At 43.5% G+C, this 25,815-nt stretch overlaps 1 long non-coding RNA gene across 1 annotated transcript in view; it reads left to right on the plus strand.

Moving 5' to 3' along the window:
* LOC129469309 (uncharacterized) overlaps window positions 1-25,587 on the plus strand; it is a 91,713-nt gene extending 66,126 nt beyond the window's left edge. The window contains exons 2-3 of the long non-coding RNA XR_008653001.2: window positions 10,163-10,356; window positions 24,820-25,587. This is a non-coding gene — a long non-coding RNA (uncharacterized lncRNA). The remainder of the gene's footprint in view (window positions 1-10,162; window positions 10,357-24,819) is intronic.
* Window positions 25,588-25,815: the final 228 nt, after the last annotated feature.

A 25,815-nucleotide genomic window follows, 5' to 3' on the forward strand; every position in this document is an offset into this window, starting at 1 on the left:
TTATTTTGTCAGTTCTAGCAACCTAATGTGCTCTCCATGTGTAGATATGGAAAGAGCAAACATAGCAAATTATAACTGACAAAAGTGGAAACATACATGAAATGGTCAGATCTGGTGGTCACATACAACACCCGGGCAAGAAAAGGATCCAGGTAGGGGAGCCAAGAGAATGGACTGGCCAAATGCCCCCAGAGGAGAGCCAGCTGCACCCACTCAATCTCTCATCTTCCAGAGGCTAAAGCTTCTACACAACTGTACTAATTATAATGAGATAGTAAAGAGGCAGCAGGTTCAGGGGTGTCCAGTCTTTCGGTTTCCCTGAGCCACATTGGAAAAAGAATTGTCTTGGGACACACATGAAATACACTAACGATAGCTGATGAGCTAAAAAAAAATGTATTGTCAAAAATATCTCTTAATGTTTTCAGAAAGTTTACATTCAAAGCCATCCCGGGCTGCATGCAGCCCGCAGGCTGTGGACTGGACAAGCTTGAGGTAAATGGTAAATGGAGATAGGATATCTGGTGACCATAGTTAATGCACAAAAGAGAGAAGGGGGAGGCCCTAGTGAAGGGACAAAGGCAGAGAGAAGAAAAAGTCTGTATTCCTGGAAATGTTGATAAATCAGATTTCTCTTTGTGTCACTGGGGCTTGGATAAGCCACAGCAGGTTATGGGCTTTCTGTGGAGGCACGGTTCTAAGGTGAGAATCAAGTGAAAGCAGTTACTGCTGTGTGGCTTCTGACTCATTACTAGGGAAGATGGCCAATTTCGTGTGGGCTGCCTTGGATATGTCCTTCTGGTCAGACCTGAGTTGGTCCTACTAATTTGGGGCTTTTGGAAGGACACTGTCTGGTCCCACATGTTGGCTAAAGTGTGAGTGAGGCAGAGTAGCCACAAAACCAACTCAGATTAATTGAAACGAAAAAGAGGAATTTATTGGCTTATGTAACTAGCAAGTCGAGTTTCACTGGATCAAGGGGATCATCCGGGTTGGTTTTCTTCCTCTGCCTCTCTGTTCGTCTTTTCTCTATATGGCTTCACTCCTTTGACTGGCTCTCCCTCCATGACTGTCAAGAAAGCTGCTGGTACTCCTGCCAAAAGTGTGTAAATGGAACCTAACCATGAGGAAGAACCAACAAACCTACACCAAGAAACATTTTACAAAACAACTGGCCTATCTTTTTTTAAAAAAGTCAATGTCGTAAAAGACATAGAAAGGCTAAAGTGCTCTTCAAATTAAATAAGACTAAAGAGATATGAAAACTAAATGCAATATGCCATCCTGGATCCTAGATGAGATAGATGGGAAAAATTCATTATAACAGACATTATTAAGACAATTAGTAGAACTTTAAAATGCACTGTGTATTAGATAAGAAGATTGTTTCAATGTCAAATTTCCTGAATTTTGTCATTGTATTGTGATTACGTAAAAGAATATTCTTTTTCCTAAGAGGTAAATGCAAAGTATTTAAGGATAAAGGATCATAATGTCTACAATGTGCTCTCAAATAGCTCAGTCATGACAACAAAAATCCTGTATTACATAATGTAATAAAGTAATATGAACAGAGAAGGTGAGAGAGAGAAAGTGATTGATAAAGCAAATATAGCCAAGTGTTAATCTAGGTGAAGGGCATACTAAAATCATTATATGATTATTGCTACTTTTTCATGGTTGAATATAAATAAATATATTTAAATATAAATAATATAAATAAATAAATATAAAAATATAAATAAATATAAAAAAATAAAAATAAATAAATAAATTTATTTTTTGAGATGGAGTCTCACTCTGTCACCCAGACTGGAGTGCAGTGGCATGATCTCAACTCACTGCAACCTCTGCCTCCTCAGTTTAAGTGATTATCCTGCCTCAGCCTCCCGAATAGCTGGGATTACAGGCACCGCCACCATGCCCAACTAATTTTTGTATTTTTTTTTTTTTAGTAGAGGCAGGGTTTCACCATGTTGGCCAGGCTGGTCTCAAACTCCTGACCTCAAGTGATCTGCCTGCCTGAGCCTCCCAAAGTGCTGGGATTACAGGCATGAGCCACTGTGCCCGGCCTTCATGGTTGAATTATTTTAAATTTAAATTTATTTTAAAAAGGTGTTGACGGCAGACCTCTGTCTCTTACCATCCATGTATCAATCTCAGGAAAGAGTCTAATTGGTTAGCCTGGAACATGTGGTCTAACCCTGTGACTGACAGCCTCACCAGGTAACATATGAAACGGAGAGGAACTCCCCAAAGAATCACAGCCTCTCTCAGTCTTTTCTCTTACAGCTCCTGGTCTCCCAGATCCTCCTCTGCTGGTCACCCAATGCCCACATGCCACCTGGCTCCATCTTCCCAAGCCATCCCTTCCTTCAAAATGGCACCAGACAAAGACAGATTTTTCTCAACAAATAGCTCCACATTTGAGCCTTTTTATGATTCCTTTCTGCCCTCAACATTCCCATCTGGACCCAAATTCCTCTTGGTCCTACTTTCTTTTAGCTCACTGATAAAGGAATCTTGTGTTCATGTGAAAAGTGTTATCAAGAGTTCCCTTTGTGCTCTTACCTTGAGTTTACAGATCCATATTTTAACTGGTCTTTAATCCAGGGAAGAGAAGCCAATGGCAGGAGTTTCACACACAGAAGCAGTCCAGGGAGATGAATGATTTGGGGCAGGTGGGCCTCTGGCTTCTTTTACATCTTGCTGTGTTGGTGGCTTTTTTCTTTATCTCAGGCCAGAGTTTCTGACAGGGAGGCCGACCGCTGTCCCTCTCGGCTGGAGAAAGCCAGAGTAGCCAAAAGGAACTAGGCCAATGTCACTTCATTTCCTATCAAGCAATTTTGACAACTGATTTGTTCCCAACCAGTAAAGCAGAGTTAGCAATGAGGTTGCTGGAACTCAGTCAGTGTGGTCTTGGCATGGCTACCTCTGCATTCAGCCTTTTTGAGAACAAGGCAAGATTTAGGGAGTCCGTTTGCTGAGGGTGAAACTCGTAAGGCTAAATGAAGAAAATTCATTCATTTATTATATATTAATCCATTAATTTATTTGTGAAAGACTGAATTACATAGTTTTTAAGGTAGACCCACATGTACATTCTTCAAGGTTGTTCTGTGTGTTCTGCACAACGCCAGGGGTGTGGTTCACAAGGATGGTACAGAGCAGCGCTAAGTGAGGGGCACTTGCTCTGAGATTGCATTTCCTGGTTTACAATTAGTCTCCACCACCTCCAACTGTGTGACCGTAGGCTAGATTCTTCACTGAGCCTGTTACCCAGTGGCCTTATATGTAAAGTGAGGATGATCCCTGCCTCAGAGGGTTGGCATGAGGATTGAGTGAATGCATTCCAAGTATTCTGGAACACATTCAATAGCATTGTGATTACCCATTACATTAAATTCAAGGGTTGGTAGAATACTCCTGGGAAGCCATCTGGGTGTAGGGCCTTTGTATGTGTGTGTGAGAGAATGGGTGGGTAGGTTTTTCCTGGACATTTAAAGTCAGATCCCAGACAGCATCTTCTTTCACTCATAATATATGCAATATATGCCTGTATATGGCAAACATTTCAATATATGCCTGTAATAGAAAAGAAAAAAAGCAAAACCCACCAATAAAGAATGCCATTATTACATATATAATTAATAATTCCTAAATACCACTAATATCAAGTCCTTATTCAAATTTCCCTGTCTGTCTCAATTTTTTGTATCCAAAACATGTTTATTGGGATGGTTTCCCACTCTTGTTGATTCAGGGTGCCGTCAGTGCTGCTCTGTCAGAGGAGCAGCCTTCTGTGAGCCTTGCTTTTCCTTCTGCAAACTGGCTAAGAGCAGCAGAGCACTCAACACCCAAAACCACAGTGTGTGCGTGGCTGAAGACCAAGGTGACTGTGTTGCATCCTGGGCATTTCACATCTATGCAGTAGGAATTGGGGCTTAACCCTGGTTGCTTCTTCGGTTCCTTCTTCTCTACCTGAGAGGGATGAAGGCGATCTTTTTCAAGAGCCTTGTTCTCATGGAGACATCATCATAGCTTGAAAGCTCAATTACTTTTTATAGTTAATTTTCAAATCAGAATCAAAACCAAGTCCACACATTGTATCTATTTTATATTTTTCCCCAATTCGCTTTCAATCGATGATTATCTCCTTTTCTCTGATCTTTTTCCATGAATCATTTGTCCTATAAAATTCCTCCCTTCTGGAATGGGCTGATTGCTTTCCCACGGCATTGTGTAATTTATCCTCTATCTTCTCCATCTTCTGCAAATTGATCCATTAGATTCATATTCTTGATTAATTTTTTGTGTGAAAATACTTCAAAGGTAGTGCTGAGTTATATCAGCAGGCACATAATATCTGGTTGTTTTATTTTTGGTGCTTGATTAGTGGGTTCAGATATTGCCAACCTGATCTCTTTGTTTAAAGTTCATAAAAAACATTCAGTTGCTGAAGATTGTTCTCTAGATCATTTAATTAGAAGTTACATCATGGTGATTTTCTTCTTTCATTAATGAAATGTTTATGTGTGTTTTCCACATTTATGATTTTTTTTTTCCTTTTTTTTAGATGGAGTCTCATTCTGTCGCCCAGGCTGGAGTGCAGTGGTGTGATCTCAACTCACTGCAACCTCTGCCTCCTTGGTTCAAGTGATTCTCCTGCCTCAGCCTCCCGAATATCTGGGATTACAGGCATGCACCACTGGGCCCAGTTAATTTTTGTATGTTTTTAGTAGAGATGGGGTTTTGCCGTGTTGGCCAGGCTGGCCTCAAACTCCTGATCTGCCCTCCTTGGTCTCCCGAAATGCTGGAATTACAGGCGTGAGCCACTGTGCCTGTCCCAGTTTACTTTTATAACTTAGTTTAATGTCTTAATCTTCCACTTACAGTTTTCTATTCTTAATTCTTAATCCTCCATTATAGTCCCTATTCATTTCCAAATATGAGCAATAATAACATCAGTGTATTTCAATGTATTCCTTTTCCTTTATAAACTTCTCATCCTCTTTTACCACCTAATTTTAGTCAATAATATTATTATTCTTAGTTTTTAATCTTTGTGTTGTGAAATGTGCTTTACCTCTCTCTCTTACTTGGCTTGTCAGCTTTTAATGACATCCTTTAACTCATTGTATTGTAAAGAAAAGGGCATCCGTGTATTTCTCTATTACCTACCACATTGCTTTCCCTTTTCTCTCCTTTGGTTAGTTATATCTTTTCTACATTGTTGGAACATATAGTGTTTGCCTTCTTTGCTGTCAGCTTAATCCCCACGTGGGTTTTCTTCATAGACCTGTGGTTAAGTGAAATCTACTACATTCACTGCCAGTCCTTTTATACAATTTTTGTGCTCACTGTGTGATTCACATAAGTTAGTCCTCCACTATGTTCCTCAAGAGGGCTCATGAGAACAATATTTCCTGTTTTTACATGTTCAAAATCACTTGACTATTAGCTTTTTAACTGAAAAATAATTTGGTTGGTACGAAGGAATCAAAGTTTTTATTCCCTCCCTCCCTCCCTCCCTCCCTCCCTCCCTCCCTCCCTTCCTTCCTTCCTTCCTTCCTTCCTTCCTTCCTTCCTTCCTTCCTTCCTGTCCTATATCCCTTCATTTCTCAAACCACTACTTGTACGGGGCTCTCAGGGCATTTAGGGGAAATTGGAAGCAGGGGTGGTATGGGCAGAGAACTCATTGAACTGTAGCAACATGCAGCACACAAACACATTGTGGTTCTTTATTATTATTATTTGGGACAGGGTCTTGCTCTGTCACCCAGGCTGGAGTGCAGTGGCACGATCATAACTCATTGCAGCCTTGATCTCCTGGCCTCAAGCGATCCTCCTGCCTCAGCCTCCAGGGTAGCTGGGACTACGGTTCACGTCACCATGCCCAGCTAATTTTTAAAGAAATTTTGTAGAGTTGGAGTCTCACTATGTTGTGAGTTGGGGTCTTGCTAGGTTGCCCAGGCTAGTGTCAAACACCTGGCCTCAAGCAGTTCTCCCATTTGGCCTCCCAAAGTGCTGGAATTAAGGTATGAGCCACCATCACCCAGCCACATCCTGCTTCTTAAATGTCCCTCTAACACTCTGTCACTTGAGACTTTTCACTGCTCTTTGCTATGCCTAGGAATCCTGGCCTCTTGCCATCTTGTCGGGTCCCCCATCTTCCCCTTGCAGCAATGTCTCCCCATTCCTGTGCTCCTTGTTGCCTTCCTCCGGGATTGCCCATGGAAACTTCAACGTCTTACATCATTAGACAAGGAACCTAGTTCCTTAAGTCTGACTACTTTGCCTCAGCACCAAGCTCTACGACTTCTTACTGCTGTGAAAGGACTCATCAGAGTGTTTTGTTTAAGTCAGAGTTCCTCACTTCCCCAAACTCCCATTTCTATATCCTCTATTGCTCTGCTACCGTCCTGTTCCAGGCCAGCACAATTGTTCACCTGGCCCATTGCAGTGGCCTTATACCTGCCTCCCGGATGCCATGCTTGGCTTTCTTCAGCCCATACTCTCCAGCCAGAGCGTTCTTTCCAAGACGATCATGTCATCACACCACTTCCCTGCTAAAAATGCATCAGTGGGGCTGGGTGCAGTGGCTCACGCCTGTAATCCCAGCACTTTGGGAGGTTGAGGAGGGAGGATCACTTGAGGTTAGGAGTTTGAGACCAGCCTGGCCAACATGGTGAAACCCCATCTCTACTAAAAATACAAAAGTTAGCTGGACATGATGGCAGGCGCCTGTAATCTCAGGTACTCAGGAGGCTCAGGCAGAAGAATTGTTTGAACCTGGGAAGTGGAGGTTGTAGTGAGCCGAGATCATGCCACTGCACTCCAGCCTGGGTGACAGAATGTGACTCTGTCGCAAAAAATAAATAAATAAATAAAATAAAATAAAATCAGTGGTACCCAAGTGTCCTTTAGATGAGAGCCCAAACCCTCAATGTGCTCTCAAGGAAGCCTCTGCCTGAGTCCAGCCCTGCCTGCTCCGCATCTTCATCTCATCAGGGCTCTCTCTTGCTCTTGCCATCCATACTGATTTTCCTTTTGCTCCAGTGTCCCGGGTTCTCTCTAGTGGCCAGACCAGACCAGGGGCTGGTGGTTGTGCTGTCTCCCACCAGCCCTTCTTTCCTCCGGCCACCTCCCACTACCCCTTCAAGTGTCTGCTTCAGGAGAACGTCCACTCTCCGTGTTCCCTGTACTTTCCTCTCCCGGTGCAGCACTTACAACACTTCCAGTTTTTGTCTAATGTCTGCTTCCTCTGCTAGTGTGTGAGCTCTGTGAGGGAGGGACTGTTCAACAAGACTGTTACTGTCTTGTTTATGACTCTCCAACTCCTGATACAGCATCTGGCACAAATACTCAATAAGTAATTATAAATGGAATTGAACATCTAAAAGAATGCTGTGACTGCCCACTGGTGCCATGGACACTGATGGTAATGAGAAAATCCCAGTAACTCAGAAATGGACTCGTCACTCTTTTAATGAAATCAATAATGCTGCATTAGGCTGGGCGTGGTGGCTCACCCCTGTAATCCCAGCACTTTGGGAGGCCAAGGAGGGTGGATCACCTGAGGTCGGGAGTTCGAGACCAGCCTGGCCAATACAGTGAAACCCCATCTCTATTAAAAATACAAAAATTAGCTGGGTGTGGTTGTGGGCACCTGTAATCTCAGCTATTTGGAAGGCTGACGCAGGAGAATGGCTTGAACTTGCGAGGTGGAGGTTGCGGTGAGCCGCACCACTGCACTCCAGCCTGGGTGACAGAGTGAAACTCCATCTTATAAATAAATAAATGCTGCATTACATTCAAATGCAGGTGCCAGGATCCTGCCATTTCAAAGGGGAAAAAGAAAAAAAAGTGCATTCAAAGCTGCCCAGCTGGTGCTTACAGAAACACTGCTCTGAGATGTTTCTTTTTCTACCCAGGAGAAAATATTTTTTAAGCCACGTTTGCAGAATTCTATAGTTGCATGCGAAATGCCTCAGCTCCTGCTGATGAAGTGATTTCTGCAGAGAACTGGCTGCCTTCCAAGAGGAAGGAAGGGCTCCTGAGATGCCTCCGAAAAAGATGAAAGAATTTCCAAAATAGCAGCTTAATGTTGTACCACATATGGGATTTTCAAATTTACAGCTGGTTAGGAAATCATTTCCGGCTTCAAACCATTTGAGTTACTGTCTCCATGGCTTCAAGCACCCAGAATTTCATTTGTCTCCTCGTTGCCAGGGGTTTCTATGCCTTTTTCCTCCCCCGGCTGCTCCTTCCTGTTGATTATTTTCAGTTGTGTGATACTAGCATTTGATTAAGTGTCCACATAGAATATAAGCTCCATGGAGGTGGTGCCACATGGGGCTTTGTCTCTTTGGGGGAAAATAGCTGGATCTTAATATATATTCTTGAATTAATGAGTTCCTGATCAAAAGGTTGTATACTAATCAAAACGTGTGAAAAAGAATCACCCATTGATGTAAAAAAGAACACTAGTATCAACCTAAACCCTTCACTTAAATACACTCACCCATGCCCATATTACACACATACCCTGTTCCAGCTAATGTTGCTGCATAACAAACCACCCCAAAACTTAGTGGCTTAAAACAACAACCTTTTTTTTTATTATGGTCATAGATTCTATGGGTCAGGGATTTAGACAGAGCACAAAGGGTGTGGCATGCCTCTGCTGCATGATATCCGGGACCTCAGCTGGGAAGACTCAAAGGCTTAGGTGACTCGACAGGTGGGGCTGGAATCATCCTGAGGCTTCTAGGCTGCTATGACTTGAAGACCAGGACTGCTGACGGGAGTACCTATGTGTGACCTCTCTGTGTGGCTTGGGCTTCCTCATAGCATGGCAGCCTCAGGGTAGCTGGACTTCTTACATGGTTGGAACTGTTCCAGTAGCAAGGTAGAAGCTGCTTCACTTTTTATGACTCAGCCCCAGATGTCACACTGGTCATTTCCTGCCATACTCTATTAGTCAAAGCAGTTCCAGGGCCACTGAGATTCAAAGGGAAGGGAAATTGACACTGCCTCCTGATGGGGTCCTGGCAAGGTCACATTGTAGAAGAGAATGTGGGATGGATGATATTTTTGTAGCCATCTTTGGAAAATACAATCTGGCCCACTCTCTCAAGCTTCACCTGCTGATAGGTGGGTAACCAACTTCTATGTGTCGGACACTGGGGGATGAGACATTCAAATCACCTAAATCACCTGCAGTCAGGGTAATGCCAGGCTCATTCTGAATCTCTGTGGGGTGTGGGGAGGGTTATGTTTTTCTTTTCAAGAAAGAGTCCCTGTCTTTTTCTTCTTAATCATGATTGATTTTGGCTTAGAAAATGATGTTTTTAATGCAAATACGTAGGCAAGATGAAACCAATATTTCCCACCTGTGTTATTTACTAAGACTTTAATAAATGTATTGATATGGTTTGGCTGTGTCCCCACCCAAATCTCATCTTGAATTGTAACTCCACAATTCCCATGTGTTGTGGGAGGAACCCAGTGGGAGGTGATTGCCTTATGGGCGCGGGTCTTTCTTGCGCTGTTCTTGTGATGGTGAATGAGTCTCACAAGATCTGGTGGTTTTAAAAATGGGAGTTTCCCTGCACAAGCTCTGTCTTTGCCTGCCACTATCCATGTAAGACGTGACTTGCTACTCCTTGACTTCCACCATGATTGTGAGCCCTCCCCAGCCACTTGAAACTATAAGTCCATTAAATCTCTTTCTTTTGTAAATTGCCCAGTCTTGGGTATGTCTTTATCAGCAGTGTGAAAACAGACTAATACATGCACCTTGGGGACAAAGGGTAAAAAGTTTGGAAAAGTTTTATAAATGATACTTTCCCCTTAGAAATTAATGCACATTATTATCATAAAGACTCTAAGAATTCTGGCAGTAAAGAAATCTTTCAATTTTATTTAATTTGGCCACCTACTGGGTGGTCAACAAAATATTTATTTACACCCCTGGCATGATCGCTGATGAATTGGGGCTTTCTGGGCCTTGATTTCTTCATCTGTAAGTTGTGATTTGAATGTCTCTTTAGAATAACGTCACTTGTAAAAGATGCCCAATAAATGGTAGCTCTTATTAGCATTATTAGGCTGTTCTGGCTTGTTTTTTTTAGGAAATCACCCCTTCATTCTTCCCCAGGCCTTCACAATGAACAGAAAGCTGCAGTTTCCTCCTCTGTATTCTTTCTCCACTCTCACTTGCCTCATGTACCCCACTGACCCAGGTATGAGAAACCTAGCCTGCATCTTCTATAGCACCACATGCCTAGACTGAGGAAAGATCCACAAATGCCACTCTTCTTCGAATAGCCTACCTTCGCAAAGTCTCACCAAGTAAGTGGGACCATTTTGTGAAGACAAGACACCTAAGGAAAGGAAATTGTGGAGTGGAAGGTGCTTAATTCCATCTGCTTCACATCCTCCCAACCCTACTCCTCAGGCCCCAGAGCACTTTCCCTGCCTCCTCCGAGCAGGAGCTGCAGCCTCGCTATGCTCTGTCACAGCTGGGTTCATCCCCATCAAGGGGCCTTGGTTTTCCAGGGAAACAGGCAACCAGGGAGACTGCCACACATACAAACAATATGGCGGAGTGAGAGGAGGGTCTGCAGGGCACACCTGGAGCTGAGCTTTAAGGCTCAAGCTGATACATGGGGCTGGAGTAACCGGGCAGGAGAAAGAACACAAATCCGGCCCAGGATACCTGGATACTTGTCCAACTTTGCCCCTTCCTGGGTGTTGACCCAGGGCAAGTCACCTGCCCTCACTGGGCCTCAGTTTTCCTCAGCTTAAAATAGTGCTGGGGCAGGACTTTGACACACAGATGATGGATTAGTTTAACTTTTGAAAATAGTGTGGTATTACGTCGTAAAGCTAAGCATCTGCACACCCTATGACTCAGAAATTCCAAAAGACACCTACAAGAATGTGCAGAGCAGCACTTTTGTAATAACACCAGACTGGAAATTACCTGAATGTCCATTTACTGTGAATGGATAAATATGTTGTACTATATTCAGACAGTGAAATGCTATGTAACAATGAAAAAGCTATGAGCTACAATTATATGCAAGATCACTGGAAGAATCTCACAGACACGGTATTGAGAAAAAAAGGTACAAATATTAATACTACATGATTCCATTTTTATAAAGATCTAAACACAGAAAAATACCTCAATTTGAGACGTGAGAAATAAGGACGGTCGTTATCTTCGGGGTCTAGCATCTGCAAGGAGGTATAGTGGTGCTTCTAGGGTGATGTTCTGTTTCTTGATATGGGTGCAGATTACTTAAACTTTATTAAAAATTTACCAAACAAAAATGTTCTGGGTGATATAGATTTAGTGAGAAAATCTCAGAAGTGAAAATTAGAGACCAGAGTCCTGTTCTCAGCTCTGCACTGACCATCTCATGACCTTGGGCAAGTTGCTTCCCTTCTTTGGGCCTCATTTTCTAACATTTGTAAAGTGAGAGAGTTGAGTTAGATGACATCAAAGATCTGGTGGTCTCCAGGGCAGCTATCAGTTCCCTAAAACAACCCCAAATCAACCCACAGCAGCGTGCTTGTCATGCATACCACGCATCAAGACAATTCCCCTTCCAGATCACTGACCCTAAGCAACACCAATTTAGAAGACCTAGAGTGGTCACTGAAGGTCCATTTACTCTTGCCCATCAGTCACACGAGGTTGTTGTGAGGAACCAGTGTGACAGTCTACAGCAAAGATGCTGTGTAAACTGGACAGAGATGATTTGTTATTGTGTTACCATAGCAGCTCTAAGGCAAGGTCATAGTCTAACTTGTCTTTAGCATGATTGAGTTGAGGAGTGGGTGTACTATTGATGATACCATTGATTACTTGAACTTGTAAACAGTCTTTTGGGAAGAAAGTTTTAGACAAACAGGCTGGAATTCATGGGATGGAGATGGGCGTTGAAATCAGTTCAGCAAACAGAAATTTCCACAAAGCCTTTGCAACATTGGGCAAAATGTTCTCCCGATGAAAGGGAGCAGATGGTTGTGGCTATCCTGTCTGTGGTCCCTATGAGACCCTTATCTTGTGACCCCCACATAGAACATTTGGGATTTGGCCAGTGAGTGACACCTGCCAGTCAGCCCAGGCTGTGAGAGCTCCCATGCAGTGACAGTTGCCAATGTTTATTAAGTGCTTACTAAATGTCAGGGCCTATGCTAATGTCTTACAAGCTTGTTCCATTTAGCCCTGCTAATGGCCCTCTGAGTTGGGTCCTATTATCATTCCCATTGTATAGGTGAAGAAACTGAAGTTCAGAAAGGACACATACTTTGCTAAGATTTGAATCCACATCTTCTAACTCCACAGCTCATGTCCTAGATCCTCCTGTAGCCCTTGGCCTCAGAGAGTTTACACTGTTGCCTCCACCGTGGAAATAATGCCTACTGAGCAACCACAAGGAGGCAAGCACCAAATGCACAATCCTAGATCTTCAGGCCCTGTGAGGTTCAGGTGGGTATTGTTATCCTTGCTTTATAGGTGAAACGAGTCCAGAGATGTTAACAAGTACAAAGTCACAGGCCGGGCGCTGTGGCTCACGCTTGTAATCCCAGCACTTTGGGAGGCCGAGGCGGGCGGATCACCAGGTCAGGAGATCGAGACCACTGTGAAACCCTGTCTCTACTAAAAATACAAAAAAAAAATTAGCCAGGCGTGGTGGCGGGCGCCTGTAGTCCCAGCTACTCGGAGAGGCTGAGGCAGGAGAATGGCATGAACCCAGGAGGCGGAGCTTGCAGTGAGCCGAGATTGCGCCACTGCACTCCAGCCTGGGTGACAGAGCGAGACTCCGTCTCAAAAAAAAAAAAAAAAAGTCACAGGAAGTGAACATTTTAAATCTGCTTGGCCTAGCCCAAGAGTCCTTGCTCTTCATCCCTCTGCCCTCCTGATCCTCTCTGAGCATTCACTCAGAAATGATTCCTCCCTTCTTGGGCTCTGTGGCTCTTTTAGTCTCTCCTACAGGGCATACAGCCATGAACTGTATGTGAACCAGTGCATATAAATCCTATCTTCCTACTAGGTGGAGAGCTTTGAAAGGGTAAGGCTAGGGTTATTTCATCTTTGTGTTTTCTTTGTCCCCAGGCCAAGGGAGCAGAGAAAACAGGCTAAGTTGCATGAGATTCAGAGCTGGACTGTAGAGAACCTGATCGTAGAGTTATTGGGAAGAATTTTGGGGGTTGAGACTACCAAGAAGGATCCTGAGATCTTATTGGCAGAGGGTAGTGAATTGGGACAAAGATCTCTGTTGGAGGGAGGGTAGTAGGAATTCTAGTGCTTTGGGGATTAACTGCCTGGACAAGTACTTTGGAAGAAATAGGTAAAAGTAGTAGGGATGGGGGTGCAGGGAAAAGACATGGAAGAGGCTCGAACAGTTGATGCCAACCAATAGTCATAGTGTGAGGTGCTTCATAGAGACCCATCACTCTCACATTCTTTTCTCTTTGGACTGCCCTTTCAGAGACAACAGGAAAACCGTGGCTTCACCCCACTGTCACTCCTCTGTCCACATGGTTTTCCCTCAGTGCTGTGCAGGGGCTTGGCTGGAGGCTTCAGGCATACTGAGCAGAGGCAGAAGGTGGATCACGGAGAAAGAAAAGGCAGAGGCCATCCTAATCACGTGATGCAGCGCTGGCCGCCCCACAGTGAGGAGCCAGGGCTGCAAAGCCATCTGGCAAACTGTCTAGGGCCAGTAATGATACAACTGCAGGCCAAGCTGTTGCAAGTTGACATGGCTCCAAGAGATCTTGAAAAGAGGAAAAGCAGCTTTGTTTTTTTTATTCATTTTTATTTTTTAAATACTCAACAAATTTAATCATCATAGAAATGCAAATCAAAACCACAATGAGACATCACATCACAACTCTCCGATTGGCTATTATTATATATATTTCAAAACAGCTAAAAAAGAGAGGATTTTAAATGTTCTCACTACAAAGAAATGACAAATATTTGAGATGATGGATATGCTAATTACCCTGATATGATCAATTCACAATGTATACATGTATCAAAATGTAATATTATACCCCATTAATATATACAATTATCATTTATCACTTAAAAATAAAACTTTAAGAATCGTGAGGTTAAATACACCTTATACATTACTAGAGGAGCATAAAGCATACTTACATTGGTTAAGGATTTGCTCATGTCCTTAACATCTTTTTTTATTTATATATATGTTTTTTATTATACTTTAAGTTCTAGGGTACATGTGCACAACGTGCAGGTTTGTTACATATGTATACATGTGCCATGTTGGTGTGCTGCACCCATTAACTCGTCATTTACATTAGGTATATCTCCTAATGCTATCCCTGCCCCCTCCCCCCACCGCACAACAGGCCCCAGTGTGTGATGTTCCCCTTCCTGTGTCCATGTGTTCTCATTGTTCAGTTCCCACCTATGAGTGAGAACATGTGGTGTTTGGTTTTTTGTCCTTGTGATAGTTTGCCGAGAATGATGGTTTCCAGCTTCATCCATGTCCCTACAAAGGACATGAACTCATCCTTTTTTGTGGCTGCATAGTATTCCATGGTGTATATGTGCCACATTTTCTTAATCCAGTCTATCATTGTTGGACATTTGGGTTGGTTCCAAGTCTTTGCTATTGTGAATAGTGCCACAATAAACATATGTGTGCATGTGTCTTTATAGCAGCATAATTTATATTCCTTTGGGTATATACCCAGTAATGGGATGGCTGAGTCAAATGGTATTTCTAGTTCTAGACCTGAGGGATCGCCACACTGTCTTCCACAATGGTTGAACTAGTTTACAGTCCCACCAACAGTGTAAAAGTGTTCCTATTTCTCCACATCCTCTCCAGCACCTGTTGTTTCCTGACTTTTTAATGATCACCATTCTAACTGGTGTGAGATGATATCTCATTGTGGTTTTGATTTGCATGTCTCTGATGGCCAGTGATGATGAGCATTTTTTCATGTGTCTGTTGGCTGCATAAATGTCTTCTTTTGAGAAGTGTCTGTTCATGTCCTTCACCCACTTATTGATGGGGTTGCTTGTTTTTTTCTTGTAAATGTGTTTGAGTTCATTGTAGATTCTGGAAATGAGCCCTTTGTCAGATGAGTAGGTTGTAAAAATGTTCTCCCATTGTGTAGGTTGCCTGTTCACTCTGATGGTAGTTTCTTTTGCTGTGCAGAAGCTCTTTAGTTTAATTAGATCCCATTTGTCAATTTTGGCTTTTTGTTGCCATTGCTTTTGGTGTTTTTACCATGAAGTCCTTGCCCATGCCTATGTCCTGAATGGTATTGCCTAGGTTTTCTTCTAGGGTTTTTATGGTTTTAAGTCTAACATTTAAGTCTCTAATCCACCTTGAATTAATTTTAGTATAAGGTGTAAGGAAGGGATCCAGTTTCAGCTTTCTACATATGGCTAGCCACTTTTCCCAGCAACATTTGTTAAATAGGGAATCCTTTCCCCATTTCTTTTTTTTTGTCAGGTTTGTCAAAGATCAGATGGTTGTAGATGTGTGGTATTATTTCTGAGGGCTCTGTTCTGTTCCATTGGTCTATATCTCTGTTCTGGTACCAGTACCATGCTGCTTTGGTTACTGTAGCCTTGTAGTATAGTTTGAAGTCAGGTAGCATGATGCCTCCAGCTTTGTTCTTTTGGCTTAGGATTGACTTGGCAATGTGGGCTCTTTTTTGGTTCCATATGAACTTTAAAGTGGTTTTTTCCAATTCTGTGAAGAAAGTCATTGGTAGCTTGATGGGATGGCATTGAATCTATAAATTGCCTTGGGCAGTATGGCCATTTTCATGATATTGACTCTTCCTATCCATGAGCATGGAATGTTCTTGCATTTCTTTGTGTCCTCTTTTATTTCATTGAGCAGTGGTTTTTAGTTCTCCTTGAAGAGGTCCTTCACATCCCTTGTAAGTTGGATTCCTAGGTATTTTTTTCTCTTTGAAGCCATTGTGAATGGGAGTTCCCTCATGATTTGGCTCTCTGTTTGTCTGTTATTTGTGTATAAGAATGCTTGTGATTTTTGCACATTGATTTTGTATCCTGAGACTTTGCTGAAATTGCTTATCAGCTTAATGAGATTTTGGGCTGAGACGATGGGGTTTTCTAAATACACAATCATGTCATCTGCAAACAGGGACAATTTGACTTCCTCTTTTCCTAATTGAATACTCTTTATTTCTTTCTCCTGCCTGATTGCCCTGGCCAGAACTTCCAACACTATGTTGAATAGGAGTGGTGAGAGAGTGCATCCCCGTCTTGTGCTAGTTTTCAAAGGGAATGCTTCCAGTTTTTGCCCATTCAGTATGATATTGGCTGTGGATTTGTCATAGATAGCTCTTATTATTTTGAGATACATCCCATCAATACCTAATTTATTGAGAGTTTTTAGCATGAAGGGTTGTTGAATTTTGTCAAAGGCCTTTTCTGCATCTATTGAGATAATCATGTGGTTTTTGTCTTTGGTTCTGTTTATATGCTGGATTACATTTATTGATTTTCGTATGTTGAAGCAGCCTTGCATCCCAGGGATAAAGCCCACTTGATCATGGTGGATAAGCTTTTTGATGTGCTGCTGGATTCGGTTTGCCAGTATTTTATTGAGGATTTTTGCATCGATGTTCATCAGGGATATTGGTCTAAAATTCTCTTTTTTTGTTGTGTCTCTGCCAGGCTTTGGTATCAGGATGATGCTGGCCTCATAAAATGAGTTAGGGAAGATTCCCTCTTTTCCTATTGATTGGAATAGTTTCAGAAGGAATGGTACCAGCTCCTCCTTGTACCTGTGGTAGAATTCGGCTGTGAATCCGTCTGGTCCTGGACTTTTTTTGGTTGGTAAGCTATTAATTATTGCTTCAATTTCAGAGCCTGTTATTGGTCTATTCAGAGATTCAACTTCTTCCTGGCTTAGTCTTGGGAGGGTGTATGTGTCGAGGAATTTATCCATTTCTTCTAGATTTTCTAGTTTATTTGTGTAGAGGTGTTTATAGTATTCTCTGATGGTAGTTTGTATTTCTGTGGGATCGGTGGTGATATCCCCTTTATCATTTTTTATTGTGTCTATTTGATTCTTCTCTCTTTTATTCTTTATTAGTGTTGCTAGTGGTCTATCAGTTTTGTTGATCTTTTCAAAAAACCAGCTCCTGGATTCATTGATATTTTGAAAGGTTTTTTGTGTCTCTATCTCCTTCAGTTCTGCTCTGATCTTAGTTATTTCTTGCCTTCTGCTAGCTTTTGAATGTGTTTGCTCTTGCTTCTCTAGTTCTTTTAATTGTGATGTTAGGGTGTCAATTTTAGATCTTTCCTGCTTTCTCTTGTGGGCATTTAGTGCTATAAATTTCCCTCTACACATTGCTTTAAATGTGTCCCAGAGATTCTGGTATGTTGTGTCTTTGTTTTCATTGGCTTCAAAGAACATCTTTATTTCTGCCTTCATTTCATTATGTACCCAGTAGTCATTCAGGAGCAGGTTGTTCAGTTTCCATGTATTTCAGTGGTTTTGAGTGAGTTTCTTGATCCTGAGTTCTAGTTTGGTTGCACTGTGGTCTGAGAGACAGTTTGTTATAATTTCTGTTCTTTTACATTTGCTGAGGAGTACTTTACTTCCAACTATGTGGTCAGTTTTGGAATAGGTGCAGTGTGGTGCTGAGAAGAATGTATATTTTGTTGATTTGGGGTGGAGAGTTCTGTAGATGTTTATTAGGTCTGCTTGGTGCAGAGCTGAACTCAATTCCTGGATATCCTTGTTAACTTTCTGTCTTGTTGATCTGTCTAATGTTGACGGTGGGGTGTTAAAGTCTCCCATTATTATTGTGTGGGAGTCTAATCTCTTTGTAGGTCTCTGAGGACTTGCTTTATGAATCTGGGTGCTCCTGTATTGGGTGCATATATATTTAGGATAGTTAGCTCTTCTTGTTGAATTGATCCCTTTACCATTAGGTAATGGCCTTCTTTGTCTCTTTTGATGTTTGTTGGTTTAAAGTCTGTTTTATCAGAGACTAGGATTGCAACCTCTGCCTTTTTTTTGTTTTCCATTTGCTTGGTAGATCTTCCTCCATCCCTTTGTTTTGAGCCTATGTGTGTCTCTGCATGTGAGATGTGTTTCCTGAATACAGCACACTGATGGGTGTTGACTCTTTATCCAATTTGCCAGTCTGTGTCTTTTATTTGGAGCACTTAGCCCATTTACATTTAAAGTTAATATTGTTATGTGTGAATTTGATCCTGTCATTATGATGTTAGCTGGTTATTTTGCTCGTTAGTTGATGCAGTTTCTTCCTAGCATTGATGGTCTTTACAATTTGGCATGTTTTTGCGGTGGCTGGTACCGATTGTTCCTTTTCATGTTTAGTGCTTCCTTCAGGAGCTCTTGTAGGGCAGTCCTGGTGGTGACAAAATCTCTCAGCATTTGCTTGTCTGTAAAGTATTTTATTTCTCCTTCACTTATGAAGCTTAGTTTGGCTGGATATGAAATTCTGGGTTGAAAATTCTTTTCTTTAAGAAAGTTGAATATTGGCCCCCACTCTCTTCTGGCTTGTAGAATTTCTGCCGAGAGATCAGCTGTTAGTCTGATGGGCTTCCCTTTGTGGGTAACCCGACCTTTCTCTCTGGCTGCCCTTAACATTTTTTCCTTCATTTCCACTTTGGTGAATCTGACAATTATATGTCTTGGAGTTGCTCTTCTCGAGGACTATCTTTGTGGTGTTCTCTGTATTTCCTGAATTTGAATGTTGGCCTGCCTTGCTAGGTTGGGGAAGTTCTCCTGGATAATATCCTGCAGAGTGTTTTCCAACTTGGTTCCATTCGAGGAAGAGCAGCTTTGTAAAGGTCAAGCTTCCTGGGGAAACAGGGTGGAGCCTAGTGCGGCCCTTGCCAGGTGCGTGATGGGACAGGTCATGCTCTCCTCCCCTTAGGCTCCTCCTGCAGCCTCACACTGAGGAGCTGGATTAGATGGGGGACTTTTTCTACTTATTAGGGTTCTAGAAGCTCTGAAGTTCTGCAAAGAGGCCATGAGAGAGAGAAGCTGGGTGGTAGGAGCCCTGAAACCCTCACCCTCATTTCAATGAAGCAGCTCCTCTCCCACCTGCTTTCTGTGCTTAGCTGATCACGGTTCCAGAAAGACTCTTTCTTCCTGCCTATGCCATCCATAAAACTGACATGAGGACTGAGCAATCTTCCTCTCTCTTCTCCCTCTGTGGATAGTGCATGTGCACACAAAATCACAAGGAAAATTCACTCAGTTCTCTACTGTAGGCTCACAGTGATGTTTTAGAAAGTTCAGCCAGGTACAGTGGCTCACGCCTGTAATCCCAGCACTTTGGGAGGCTGCGGTGGGCAGATCACTTGAGGTCAGGAGTTTGAGACCAGCCTGGCCAACATGGTGAAACCCCATCTCCATTAAAAATATAAAAATCAGCTGGGCATGGTGGCCCGTGCTTATAATCCCAGCTACTCGGGAGGCTGATACAGAAGAATCACTTGAATCTGGGAGGCAGAGGTTGCAGTGAACCAAGATTATACCATTGCATTCCAGCCTGGGCAACAAGAGCAAAACTCCATCTCAAAAAAAAAAAAAAGAAAAGAAAATTCAGACTACAGAAAGGAATGAAAAGCTCTTTGTCTAGAGGCCTCATTTGAGGGCAGTTCCATCAGCATGGGGCCTGTCTGCCAGTGCATTGGGATGCCTCAGGTGAGTCAGTCAAGCAGTGTTCCCCAGGCTTCCACTTCTCTTCTACACACCCTTCTCTGCACCTACTCAGGGCCCTGGACTAGTTCACCCCGTAGTCCACTCCCCTAGACCAGGTCATCTTCAAACCTTGGGAAGGGAAGGGAAGGGAATGCTGCGATGCTTCATCCCACTCCAGGGCTGGAGAGGGAGGGGGAAGGCTGGCCAGGTGGCTGGGGACCCAGGGAACCACTTGCCTTTTTGTGTTTTCTCGCATATCCTGGATGGCTAAATGGAAAATCCGGTGCAGCAAAAGCAGTTACTCTCCTGAAAAGGTGACCAGATCTCTATGGGCTTTATTTGCCCTAAGATCATCCATCTCCTTTGCAATCTTGTTTACAAAGTTTCCGGTGGTGTGAATGTTCCCTCCTGGGTGGTCCCTGAGTTCTAACTTAGCCTAGAGGGTCTCTGGTTCTATGGGTTCCATCCTTTCTCAAAGCCAGCCACAGTAATAGGCAAGAAAGAGAAGGCCTTCAACAAATCAACTTTCAGTGGCACAAAAATGACTTCACCATAGCCCCTTTGCATCTGCATATAGAAGCTCAGAAGGAACATGATCCTTCCATTGGAAAATAACACCTCCTGAAGTCCCAGACCTGGTCTTGTATCCTCCCAACACTCCAACACTGCCATCGCTAATGGGATTTTAGGTAGAAGACCTGGGTGGGGATTGTCTCCCCGTTTATCAAAACTGGCTTTTTAGCCAGTGAGGGAGTGGGAGGCCTCCTTTTCCAAGGCCTTCTCTGTGCTCTTGGGTGAGATAGAAGGATCAGCCATTTGTGACAGAGATGATCTGATTGTTTCCCCCGTCGTTGTGTCCTTGAAAGTTGGAACTGATGAGAGCAAAACTCTAGACAGCTCTGGAGGAGGTGCTTTGGTTGTGAGAGGAGGCTGAATCTGAATAGGTGCTCTGGTTCTTATTCATTTCACCCCTGTAGAAGAAAGCACATGCTTCCAGCTTTCAAGAGAATGAAGCAGTGCAGTGGCTGGATCCATATGGTGTCACTGGGATTCGAGTTCATTGGAGACAAAGCTTGATGACTTCCTGGGGACAGACTTTATTCATAGGTAGTGAAAGCCTGTTTTTTTCTGGCCCCTTGGGGTGTCACACACAATCAGTACTGTGCTGCTCACTAATGCTCTATGTCCCCATCATCCTGTGCTGGATGCTCTTTCATGGTTGGGGGAGAGTATGGTGGCTGCACTAACACCAGCAAAGGGTACAATAAGAAAGTGCCAGGTGGTGCCTCCAGGCTGGTTACCACCTGGACTGCCTTTCTGTACAGACTCCAGGTCTTTGTGAGCCCCAGGCAAATGCCCTATCCTGAGACTCTGGGTGGATCTCGGGCTTTTTATGTGACCCTTCCAGCTCACCTGGTGCTGGGTGGGTGAAGTAAACAACCTCAGTGATTTGTCTGCACCCATGTTCTCATTGGCCAGAACCATTCTGAGGTCCATGAATCATATCACATTCAGTTCTGTCAAGAGAAAGGCCTGGCTGTAAAACTTCAGGGAACCAAGGCTCCCTAAGAAATTGTCAAGACTACAGCTTTAACACAGATGGTGTGGCTTTGCAATGGGAACAGCCCAGCCCCTCAAGCTTTTGATCCATTTGTTACACATGCATCTCTGAGCTAACCGCTAAATGCTCCCCATCACTCCTCACAATCCCCAGTGTCCCAGCCCAAGGTGAAGAGAGGCATGAGCGGGCCATTACTGCACATCTGGGCCCAGCAAACTCTGAGGAGTCCAGATTGGAATCCCAGGAAGGATCTTATTCAGTAGTTGACCACAGAATAGCCGAGTGGGAAGAATGTGACTTTGGGAGTCCCACGCATCTGCCGTGAATCCAAGCTCTGCTGCTTGCTAGCTGGTGACCTAGTTCGGGGCCTCAGGGTATGACAACAGGGGCTTATGTTCAGGGACCTCCAGGGTCCCTCCCTCTTGAAAGCTCAGGGGTTCTGCCCCGAGGAGTAGGAACTGACCTATTTTACCGGCATGTACTGAGTGTTTTCCAAAACAAAGTCTGGTTACTAATTACCTGACCTACATTCCCTGTGATTGCAATGGCAGGTGTCATATCTGCACATTTCTAAGGAGGAACTGGAAAGGAGCTAATAGGAAGCACTCAGAGGTGAGGCCCTAAGGCTTGTATTGGTTGGGCAGAATTGTGAAATTCTGGTTGATGCTATTCTCCATCAATGTAAAGGGGATTTTGGAAGATCCACTAAGTCTTTAAACACAGAGAAGCACTGTCCTAATATTTTCCTAGTTATAAAAAATAATATGAGCTTATTCTATATATTACATTGCAGGCATGATGGACTAGGAAGCCTACTGCTGCCTTCCCCCTGCTTCCTCAGCCCCCGGGATAACGTGGTTAACAGTTTGGCTTATATTCTTGTGGGTATTTTCTCCATAGAAACAAACATATAAATCTATTATCTTATGAAGATGAGATCACAGTACACATGCTGATTTGCAGGTTGCTTTTTATACTTAACTGTGTATTTTTGACATTTGTCCATGTCTGTACATGTGATCTATTTTATTCCTTTTAATAAGACATCTTAATGCATTGGGAAATCTAGAAAAAGGAAGAAACCATGAAGCATATAAAGCTTTTCTTTCATTTTAAATATTATTTCTGTATTGGGAAGAGCAGAACATCTGAAATTGTTTTCAAATACTTTAAATAGCATTTACATTTTAAAAATCACAGGAATGATAGTTGTACTGTTGTAGAAAATCAGTGAATACATGGGAAAGACTCAGTATGCCATTCTGACCATTCCTTATTATTATGTCCACTTTGTCTTCAATTCAACTATTCAGATAATAACTTTCTGTGGTAGGCAAAATACTGGCCCCCAAAGATGTTCATGCCCCAGTCTCAGGAAGCTGTGAATGTTACCTTACGTGGCAAGTGGGACTTTGCCGATATGATTGAATGAAGGATTTTGAGATGGGTAAATTATTCTGGATTATCTGAGTGGGCCCCAGGTAATCACAGAGGCCCTTGTGAGTGAAAGAGGGAGGCAGGAGAGTTGATGACACTCTGTGGCTTTGAAGATGAGGAAAGGGGTCACCAGCCAAGGCCAGTGGGCAGCATCTGGAAGCTGGAAAAGGCAGGAAGCTGTTTCTCCCCTAGAGCATCCAAAAGGGACGCAGCCCTTCTGACACCTTGATTTTAGCCCAGTAAGACCTATTTTGCACTTTTCATCTCCAGAACTGTGGGATAATAAATTTGTATGGTTTTAAGCCTCTGAAATAAATCTGTATGGTAATTTGTATAGCAGCCGTAGGAAACAAGCCCACCTTCATTCGTTTGGCATGCTTACAAATGCTGGGTCTGAAACCGTGAAACCACGACACATCTTGTGATTCTGGGTGACTAGGAACTAACTAACCCAGTTCTCCATATAACATGGTCCTCTGGGGGAACAAAAGTTGGTGTGTGGAAATCTTTTTAGGTTATTGAAATCAAAAAGAAAAATGACAGGAAAAGCTATTGACTTCCAGGAGGATGTACACAGACCCTGGAAGCCCATGGACTCAAGGATTTAAAGTGCCATAAAGGAGGTAGACTAGATATACTCACCCTACTTAATGGATGAATCATGGAGGCTCTGTGAGGTCACTTGTCCAAGGTCACAGAGTGAGCTAGGGCCTGAGCAAAAGATGGTCTTCTCTCTCCAGTCCTGTGATGGTTCCTTTGCTCTTTAACGGGAACATGCTGGGGCTTGCCACAGGGCCATCAGCGTCTTCTGTCAGCCATCCACTCTCTGCCACGCTTCCACTGAGGGGTGGCAGGCAGAAGATGGGTGGGCCGAGATTTGCCTATCCTGGGGGGACTTCTTTTGCAACCTGCTTGCTCCTTATCCAGCTCAGCTGGCAGCCTGCCAAGCTCCCTGCTCAGAATCACCAGTGTGGGTTTGGTACCCCAATCTTGGTCCCTGTGGTTCTAGATAACAGAGTGATAACCCAGGCAGTCTCCCTGGGTGGCCACGATTTTGGTTTGAATTTCCCAATGCCCTCCTTTGAAGGGTCAGAGCAGGGAGAGCTTGGCAGCTGCATCCTCAGCTGTGATGTGCACAGAGAGCTTCCCAACTTTTCATTTGACCACTGGAACCTCAGAGGTGACAGTTGAGAAAGAAAAGTAGGCCACTTGGTACAAAGTGGGGGATTTATTCTTAGATCTCCTTGGACCAGGAGAGTGATCGTAGGCTCTCGGCACCTCAGAGGTCAATGCATAATAAACAAGGGCAGTTGTGTAACTTTTACTTAATAAATCACTGAGCACTGATTAGGTGGGCTCTGGTTGGGGCTGTTCATACTCTCAAAGAAGCCCAATTTGGCAACAAAATCTGGAGACAGAAGCCACGTTGATCATGCACCTTCTGTCTAGGCACTTCACAGGCAGTGTTGCTAGGGTTAGGTACCTGGCATCCATCACCCCTGCTCTGCGCAGGGTTCTAATAGATGGAGTCAACACAAGGCTAACTGAAGAACAAACTGTCTTCTGTAGCATTCAACTCCCAAGTACAGGGCTCTTTTGTCAAATCAGTTTGGAGAAGATATTGCCTGACTGCTAGCTGTCACTCAAATCTCTTTCTCCTCCTCTTAGATACACAGCTGGACTAATTTTCCAGACTCCTTCACAGTGAGGTGTGGCTGTGTATGTAGACATGCAGGTATGCCTCCAGACGGGCCTTGCTGCAGCAAGTGCAGTCAGTAGACAGTCTCCTGCCATCACCTCCGTCAGGGCCGGCCTCAGCTACAGAGCCTCATCCACTTTGCCCAATGTCACACCCTTCCAGGAGCCTCCCATCTCTGGGGACCACATGAGGCACAGCTATTTTGGCCCAATAAAGGACACCTCCAATGGGTAACATCCACTGTAGAGGTCCCCACTGGGTTGGCCGTTGGTTTGTCAGGACTGTGTCACGGCTTGACTTCTCCTTCTGACCAATTCTGTTTCTTCTCCATTTCCATTCACAAATATTGCCTCCTAATACTTGGAGTGAATCCATCTTGCTTTCTCCTTCAGCCCGCTGAATATGGACTCCAGTGGTGCCCTAGGGGATGGTGGAGCCACCAGATGGAAGTAGCCTGGTGATCCTGAGAAGGAGAGATGCCTCGCTGACCTGAACATCTTTCCAGAACTGTTAAGTGAGTTAGAAATGAACTTCTACTATACAAAGCTGCTGAAATTTGGGCATCTGTTACTTTAGTTGGTCTACTGAAACTTCTCTCCTCTCCTCACTTACCTCTCCAGATGCAATGGCAGGTCTTTCGGGGTGGGGATGGGGCATTGATCAGAACTGCCTGGAAGCTCAAGTACCCACTGTACCTAGGCTCAAGCAGGCCAGAGATTCCCAGAGAACAAGAGAGAAGAAGAAGGCTTGAGGTGCCTTTTCTGTGCAGAGATCCATACTTCAAAATGTGGCCAATTGCTACCAGGCTCTCCTCAATAAAGAAGCAACTGCTCTCCCTTGGGGGCAGCAGTCAGAGTGGAGAGAAAATAAGTTCTCATTCTAACTCTCCTTGAGGGAGAGGAAAATAAAAGTCCTGTGTTTTCTGTAGCAAGGTTGGTATGCAGCAAGAGGAGCCATTTCCCCAACAATGGGAAAATTCAATTCTTTCAACAATTTATAAAGAGATACATAATGTGGATGGATAGATGGTATATATCAATAGATAGATTATACCTAGGTAATAGAGACGGTAGACAGATAAGGATGATAGAGACAGATAAATGATAGGTTGATATGTAGAGAGATGATAGGTTGGTAGCTAGATAGGTAAGTAGGTAGGAAATCGAGGCTCAGAGTTATTGAGGTAGGTTCTTATGGTCATATAACTAGCATGTGACAGAAGAGGGTTCAACTTTAGGTCTAGTTTGACTCAGACATGGGATTCAGGCTGGGAGTGGTGGCTCACTCCTGTAATCCCAGCACTTTGGGAGGCCGAGGCGGGTGGACCATTTGAGGTCAGGAGTTTGAGACTAGCCTGGCCAACATGCTGAAACCCCATCTCTACTAAA

Source organism: Symphalangus syndactylus, chromosome 2 (assembly GCF_028878055.3).
Source record: "Symphalangus syndactylus isolate Jambi chromosome 2, NHGRI_mSymSyn1-v2.1_pri, whole genome shotgun sequence".
In the NCBI taxonomy this organism is placed as follows: domain Eukaryota; kingdom Metazoa; phylum Chordata; class Mammalia; order Primates; family Hylobatidae; genus Symphalangus; species Symphalangus syndactylus.